This window comes from Callithrix jacchus, chromosome 7 (assembly GCF_049354715.1).
Source record: "Callithrix jacchus isolate 240 chromosome 7, calJac240_pri, whole genome shotgun sequence".
In the NCBI taxonomy this organism is placed as follows: Eukaryota; Metazoa; Chordata; class Mammalia; order Primates; family Cebidae; genus Callithrix; species Callithrix jacchus.
This window is the reverse complement of record NC_133508.1, coordinates 11,092,606-11,100,280: the sequence shown is the minus strand read 5'-3', so window position 1 is coordinate 11,100,280 and position 7,675 is coordinate 11,092,606. Positions and strand designations below refer to the sequence as shown.

Genomic DNA, 7,675 nt, shown 5'->3' with positions numbered 1-7,675 from the left:
CCTAAAGGTATTCTCATTCCTATTTCCCGAGGTCAGAACCTCTTCTTTTTGAACTGTTTAATGGAGTCCCTCCTCCCCATCTTCTGTCTTAATGTTTTTCTTTCTGAGACTCCTGTTATTGCTGTGGTTAGACCTTTAGGATTAGTCCATGTTCCCTCTCCCTGTGTTCTTGTGTTTTTGCTCTGTGTTTTGGGAAAGTTTCCTAACTATGCCTTCCAAGTTTTTAATTGAGTTTCCCTATAACTCTCAGAAGCATGTCCTTATGAATCAGACACTATTCTTACCTCACGCGTACAATAACTTCTCTTGTCTTTCTGAGAATCTTATAATAATATGCTTGATATTCTCTCTCTCTCTCTCTCTCTCTCTCTCTCTCTCTCTCTCTCTCTCTCTCATTATCCAGGCTGAGTGCAGTGGCACGATCATGGATCACTGCACCTCGACCTCCAGGCTTATGCCATCCTCCTCCTTCAGCCTCCCAAGTAGCGGGGACCACAGGCACACACCACCATGCCTGGCTCCTGGAGTTGTTTCTCCCTTCCTTTAAGCTGTTTACTGGTTTTCTGATTTGCATAAATTTTCTATTTCACATCATAGACTTTCCTCAGGCATCAGGACATCCACAATTCTTTATTTGTAAATAAAAAAGATGAAATAAGCTGCTATTTGGAAGTTTAAGCCAGAGATGGGTTTTATGAACACTAAGCCTGGTCATGAGATGGCCTGGCAGATGGATCCTTTGTTTGCTGTGGAGCATACAAAGTTATATCTTTATTTTTTCTCCTTGGCAGTTGAGATTTTTCATAAAAGTGTCATTTCATATTTGTCTGAAAAGTAGAAATTTGTCTAACTGTGATCTGAGACCAGCTCTGGAAAGACAGTTAGCATCCAGCATCTGGTCCACAGAGGTTTGTCCGCAGAGGCTGGTCTGCAGAGGCTGGTCCACAGAAGTTGGTATGCAGAGGCTGGTCCACAGAGGTTGGTATGCAGAGGCTGGTCCGCAGTGGTTGGTATGCAGAGGCTGGTCCGCAGGGGCTGGTCCACAGAGGTTGGTATGCAGAGGTTGGTCCGCAGAGGCTGGTCCACAGAGGTTGGTCCGCAGAGGCTGGTCCACAGAGGTTGGTATGCAGAGGCTGGTCCGCAGTGGTTGGTCCGCAGAGGCTGCTCCGCAGAGGTTGGTCTGCCTCTCATCTGCAAAATGGCAGCCATGCCCTCAGCAGCGGTGGCTTCTCCCTCTCCTGAGAACTTTAACCACTAATGGCACTGGTGCTGCTGGTCCCTGCACCTTATGAGGATATGCATTCATTTATTTGTGTATTTGTTTAGTTTTTAGACAGGGTCTCAGCTGGACTGCAGTGGTGCAATCATGGCTCACTGCAGCCTTGACCTCTCAGGCTCAAGCCATCCTCCCACTTCAGCCTCCTAAGTAGCTGGGACCAAAGGCATGTATCACCACGCCCAGCTATTTCTTTCTTTCTTTCTTTTTTTTTTTTTTTATTTTTATAGAGACTGAATCTCAGCATGTTGCCCAGGCTGGTCTTGAACTCCTGGGCTCAAGCAGTCCACCCACCTTGGCATCCCAAAGTCCCTGGATTACAGGTGTGAGCCATTGTCCCCAGGCTTAAGAATCTACATTTAAATCAGATTTTGTTCCAGCTTTCCTCACCATGAGTTTGTGGTGCCTCTTTGGATCTGCTAGACGAACTTCTACTCAACTGTTTTCTTTCGCAGATATAATATTGTTCAATGGCTTTCTGCTCCCCTGATGGCCACCTCTTCGTGGGTTTGTGTATTTATTTTAAAATGCCTTTGTTATGGTACTAAGGGCTTGGAAGAAGCATTTATTAGACACATTACATCTATTTCCACTTTCTGAACTCTAAAGTGACTTTACTTAATGAAAATAATAACTTGCTTATTCAATGTACAAAGGTTAAATTAAGATGTAATATTATATCTCTGCTGTGTGTGCTCAACAGATATTTAATTAATGGAATTTTGTGTGTATGCACATACCTTAATTAACACAAATATGTATAAATTATGTGTGTTTACATCTACCTATAACTACCAATGCATTTGAATACATGCATATATGGGATAATTTTCTTTTAATGAGTTGGTAAGTGTACCTATTGTCATTCCCTTGGAATCTGAAGGCTAAAATGCTATAAAGATAAGTATGTTTGAGTAGTTATAAGCAAAGTATAATGCGTATATATATTTAGAAGAAATATTATATTGTATTTTTCCACTCAAATTGAAAACCTCAGACTGTACTTGAGCCCTTCAGTTCTTTTGCTAAACATTGGTTGTAACCTGAATATGACAGTAGTCAGCATGAATGCTGAAATCGTAGTTTTGCCATTTGAAATATGACTGGGTGAGGTAATAGTGTTCTTTGGTGAGCATTTTGAGTTGTGTGCTTCACATCTGGAAACTGATAAAATCCTGTTTTACCTTCCTGCTATGATGCTTCTACAGTGGGCTGCATAATTATAAAATTAAACATTTCACATAAGCCCAGAGAGAATCGTCTACACCTCTTCAGAGCTACCCTACTTTGTCATTAACTTCACATGCCTTTTCTTCCCCAAAGCAACCTCATATAGCTTGGAAAGCGTTTCATCTGCCTTATTTTTACGGCCCACCTTCTTTGTACCTCTGTACCTCGCTATGTGAAACTCTTTCTGGTTGTGGGTCCTCTTCTGGAATTAGCTGATTACATTGTAGACTCTAATTCTGAATTCCTTAACTACTGTCAAAACATATTTGTGTCAAGGTTTCAATCCCTGTCACCATCTGAGAAGCCTTGATTAGTTCACGTTGAAGACTTTCTTTTCATAATGAGAGCATTTCTCAGCATCTTGACCTTTCAGATCATTTATATCAAGACTAATGTTCCAGGACTTTATGTTTTAATGAATATACAGTTGTCAACACTTCTCACCTTCTTTTTATACTCTAAATCATGTTACTTTTTGTAAGTTATTTCTTTGTAATTAGTTTTCATGTTCAGGTGGTAAAAAGGTAAATAATACAATTAGTCACAGTTTTATTATTGATACATCAGGATTTGGTTTGTAAATGTATAATATGGAAAGTGTATGTATGGTAATATAAACTATTTGTAAGTTAAGAAGCATAATGATGGAAGATGTATTCATGAACTCATCATACAAATTAAGAAATAAAATATTTGTGTTACCACTAAGCCATCCACATGCCCCTTTTCAAATCCTGTTCTCTTGTCCTAGCTGGAGAAGATAGCGCTATCTTGGATTTTTTGCTTCTTTTTGGTATTCTTTAGCTTTATCATGGAACACATCCTTACACATTATACTGTTTGGTTCTTGCACCTTTGGTCTCATATAAATGGTATGATACTCCGTGCAGCCTCTGCTGTAGATGTAAAGTAACTCTTGATTAGTATTGGGAAATACTTGCTTTAATTTTAATCACTTATTCAGTGAGATAAAAGGTAAAATCTAGAATTTAAATGGAGAATTGGAAACTATAAAAAGCAAACTATATCAGAAGATGCAAATTAAAAAATACGCCATAGTCAAGATTTAGACTTTGGTGTTTGATTTAAAGTTAGATTAGAGATCATTAGGAAAAGTGAAGCAAAGATCTCCAAAACCCTTCCTTTCATAAAATCAATGAAAACATTTCCCAAAATTACCAAAATAAACTTTTTAAAAACTCCAGAAAATAACCAAAGGTTTATACTTATCTGGAAGCACTTATATTGAAGAAATCCAGCTAACTCCAGGTAGAAGAGTGAATCTGTGATATTTTTACCCGGTCTATTCACATCAGCCTCTCCCAGCTCCATGACAGCCTTGAAAATCAAACGCTGTGATCACAACAAGCAGCAAAGCCGCCTCTCATAGCCTTAGAATGGGACTCGGCCTTTTTCAAAATCCTGGTCTCAGGTGACCATCATCATCTGACCTGTCTGGGCTTCTGTAGAGAGTCGCATTGTAAGGCTTGTCTTCTGTACTCCCAGTGCAGACATTGCCCAGGGTGAGCAGGCTTTTCTTAGATGGTGTTTGTTAGCATGTGGGAGGCTGAGGTGGGCAGATCATGAGGTCAAGAGATCAAGACCATCCTGGCCAATACAGTGAAACCTGGTCTCTACTAAAAATGCAAAAATTAGCTGGGTGTGGTGGCAGGTGCCTGTCATCCCAGCTACTTGGGTGGGTGAAGCAGGAGAATCGCTTGAACCCAGGAGGCAGAGGTTGCAGTGAGCCAAGATCACGCACTGCACTCCAGCCCGGTGACAGAGCAAGATTCTGTCTCAAAAAAACAAACAAACACAAACCAACCAACCAACCAAACAAACAAACAAAGAAAAACAGAAAACCACACACAAACAAACAAGTTATAGTTCAGTAACGTAGCTGCCTGAGACTGGGAGAACATGTGACGGAAAAACAAGCTAAGTAAAACCTTGAAAGTAAAATCTGGGGTAGATGGTGTCCCTGGGAGTTTTCAAAAGCTGCAGTGGCTCCTGGGCATCCAAAACGCCAAGTGCAAGCTTGGGTCTCTGCACATGGCCAGGACTGTGCAGATGCTCAGGACAGGACCAAGAAGGGCATATGCACTCACTTCTGTGGAAGCTTCAGGCTCTGCACAATCATGAAGTGAAGGCTGAGGCAGAGTCGTAAAGAAACACACACTCAGGCACACCATGAAAACATGTCAAAAGCCAAAGACAGAAAACGTATTGAAAACAGCAAGAGACAAGCAACTCACTGCATATGAGGAAGCTTCAATGAGGTTACAGTTTATTTATCTTCAGAAACGATGGTGTCCAGAGCTCAATAGGATGATGGATTCAAAGGGCAGAATGAGGCCATTAACCGATAATTCTCTGTGCACACCACGTCTTCACAAATGAAGGAGAAAACACATTGCAAGATAAAAGCAAAAACAAAAAAAAAAAACAAAATGGAAATAATTAGTCATTTTATTCGTCTTGCAAGTAATAGTAAAGGCAGCTCTTAAGGCAGAAATAAAATGACCCTAGACAGTAACTCAAAACTGCATCAAGAAACAAAGGGCACTGATGAAAGGAATTGCATAGTTAAGTATAAAAGACAATATAAGTGTATTATTTTGTTAATGACATTATCTCTCTTATTTGATTTGAAAACAATTAGATAAAGTAATAATTATAAGACTATTGATGAGGTACAAAAGATAAAATATGTATTATTTTTATGGAGAATAATAAGGAGAAATTTAAGGGAAAGGAGCCTTATGAAGAGAAGCAAAAACAATCTCAACAAAACACTGGTAAATAGAATTTGGCAGCATATTTAAAGGACTATATAGGATGATTGCCGTGGTTTCATCTTTTAGGTTTCCTAGAAGTTAATGTGTTGAAAACGTAATCCCCAATACAACAGGATTGACAATTGTGGTCTTTAAGAGGTGATTAGGTCATGAGAGCCAAACTCTCATGAATGATTCAATCACGGGCTTGGGTTAGTGACTGTGAGAGTGGGCTTGTAACAAAAGCAGTGCCCTCTTGCTCTCTCTGTCTCATGTCTTGCTTTTGCCTTTCCACCTTCCACCATGCAATGATGCCACAAGAATGCCCTCACAGGACACCTGGGCAGATGCTGGCACCATGCTGTTGGACTTCACAGTCTCCACAAGCCAAATAAATCTCTATTTTCTATAAATTATCCAGTCTATGGTATCCTGTTATAGCATCAGAAAAAAGACTAAGAAAACAACCAAGTGAGACTTTCCCCAAAACTGCACGGTTGGTTTCCTGTTAGAAAATCAATTAAAGTAAGATATTTATCAAGGAAACAAAAACCCAGAAGTACATGATCATATCAATAGACACACAAAAGAAGTATCTTTTAAAATCCAACACCCATTTATGGTTAAAATACTCAACAACTAAGAATAGAATGGAGCCCCTCAAACTGACAAAAGGTATCTCAAAGTACCCACATCTAACGTTACTCCTAGTCATGAGAGACTGAGAGCTTCCTCTCGCTGGTCAATGATAAGACAGGAATGCCCTGTCTTACAACTTATACTGCAATTGCACTTGATTTCTAGCCAGGACAAGTAGTCAAGTAAAGCATACAGATTGAACGTAATGAAGTAAATCAATGTCTATTTGCAGAGGACAATCTAATTTATAAAACATCATAATGAATCCACAAAAAACAACTCTTAAAGTTAATAAAAACATCCAGCAGAATTGCAGACTACAAGATCAGTTTAAAAAAATCAATTGTAACTTTATTTAAAATAGCATCAAAAATAAAACATTGTAAAATAAATTTAACAAAAGAAATGAATATATATGTACAGTGAGGGCTACAAAGCATCATTAAAATACATTCAGGACTGAATTGAATGAAACCTATTCTATGCTCATTGATTGGAATCTCTATATTGTTTAGATGACAATATGCTCTAAGTTGATCTGCAGATTCAACACAATTTCTAACAAAAACCCACCTTAGTTTTTGCACTAAGTGTCAAATGATTCTAAAATTCATATGGAAAATTGAGGTACTCAGAATAGAAAAAACTTGAAATATATTAATTTTGGAGAACTTATAAGCTCTTATTTCAAAACTTACTACAAAGATAAAGGTAAACTGGATAAACATCAAAATAGGATGATAATCGTGATTGTCTCTACGCTAATTATTTTAAATTTAAATGGAATCTTCAAATACCCAGAAAAATGGGACATCCACAAAGCTGACCGAGAAATAGAAAATCTGAAAGGTCTAAAATTCATTGTGGAATTTAACATTTCAGTGAAGAAATTCCTTCAGCCCATAATTCAACATAGTTTACAAAATATTCAGTAATTTCAGATTTATAAAACCCTTTCAGAAATTAAAATAAAGAACACTACTCATCTTATTATATGAAACCAGTATTGCCTCCATATGAAAACTAAAGAAATGAAGATATAAAAATATTATCATCCCCAAAATGGATTACTTACAACTCTAACACAAATATCAATAGATTACGCTATACAACTTGATAAGAACACTCTAAAATTTCAACGAAGATACAAAGGTCAAACATAGACAAATTCTGAAGAAGCAAATTATGCAAGAACTCACTTTACTGGATAACAAAATTTTTATAAAGTTCTAGCAATTAATATAATGTGGTGTTTCGATACAGAGAAGATTAGCATGGCCCCGACGCAAGGATGACATGTAAATTCATAAAGTGTTCCATATTTTTTAGTCATCATGAACAGATGAATAAAGGGCTCTTTTTATCACTATCCGAAAAATGTAAAAAATATTTTCCTTTCTTCAAGGAAGCTGAATATTTTGTAGCTGAAGGAATGACTCCCAAAGGGTATGAATAAGATCCTTTATAAAAGATAGCAGTCAAGAGAAAAATTAATAATAAAGTAGGGGAAGCATCCCTCCCTGATTTAAGATAAAAAAAGAAAAGGTAAAATGATTTATAAACAGAATGAAAATCCCAGAATCATACCCATTTATAAAAACAGTAGATTTAAAACCAAACTCTCACTGCAGCCAGTGCAAAAAGTATGACCTTTTCAATAAGCAGAACGTGGTAAATTTTATAGTCATGTTAAACAACATACATGTTTGCATTATTTATGTTTTTTATGCGTGTGTGTTTGTATCCACACATA

The 7,675-nt window shown here is 37.6% G+C and overlaps 1 non-coding gene across 1 annotated transcript; it reads left to right on the top strand.

Moving 5' to 3' along the window:
• The first annotated feature begins 7,146 nt into the window (after window positions 1-7,146).
• On the top strand, window positions 7,147-7,248 carry LOC118143394 (U6 spliceosomal RNA). The gene has a single exon (XR_004727615.1). It is a non-coding gene; the product is annotated as a U6 spliceosomal RNA (small nuclear RNA).
• Window positions 7,249-7,675: the final 427 nt, after the last annotated feature.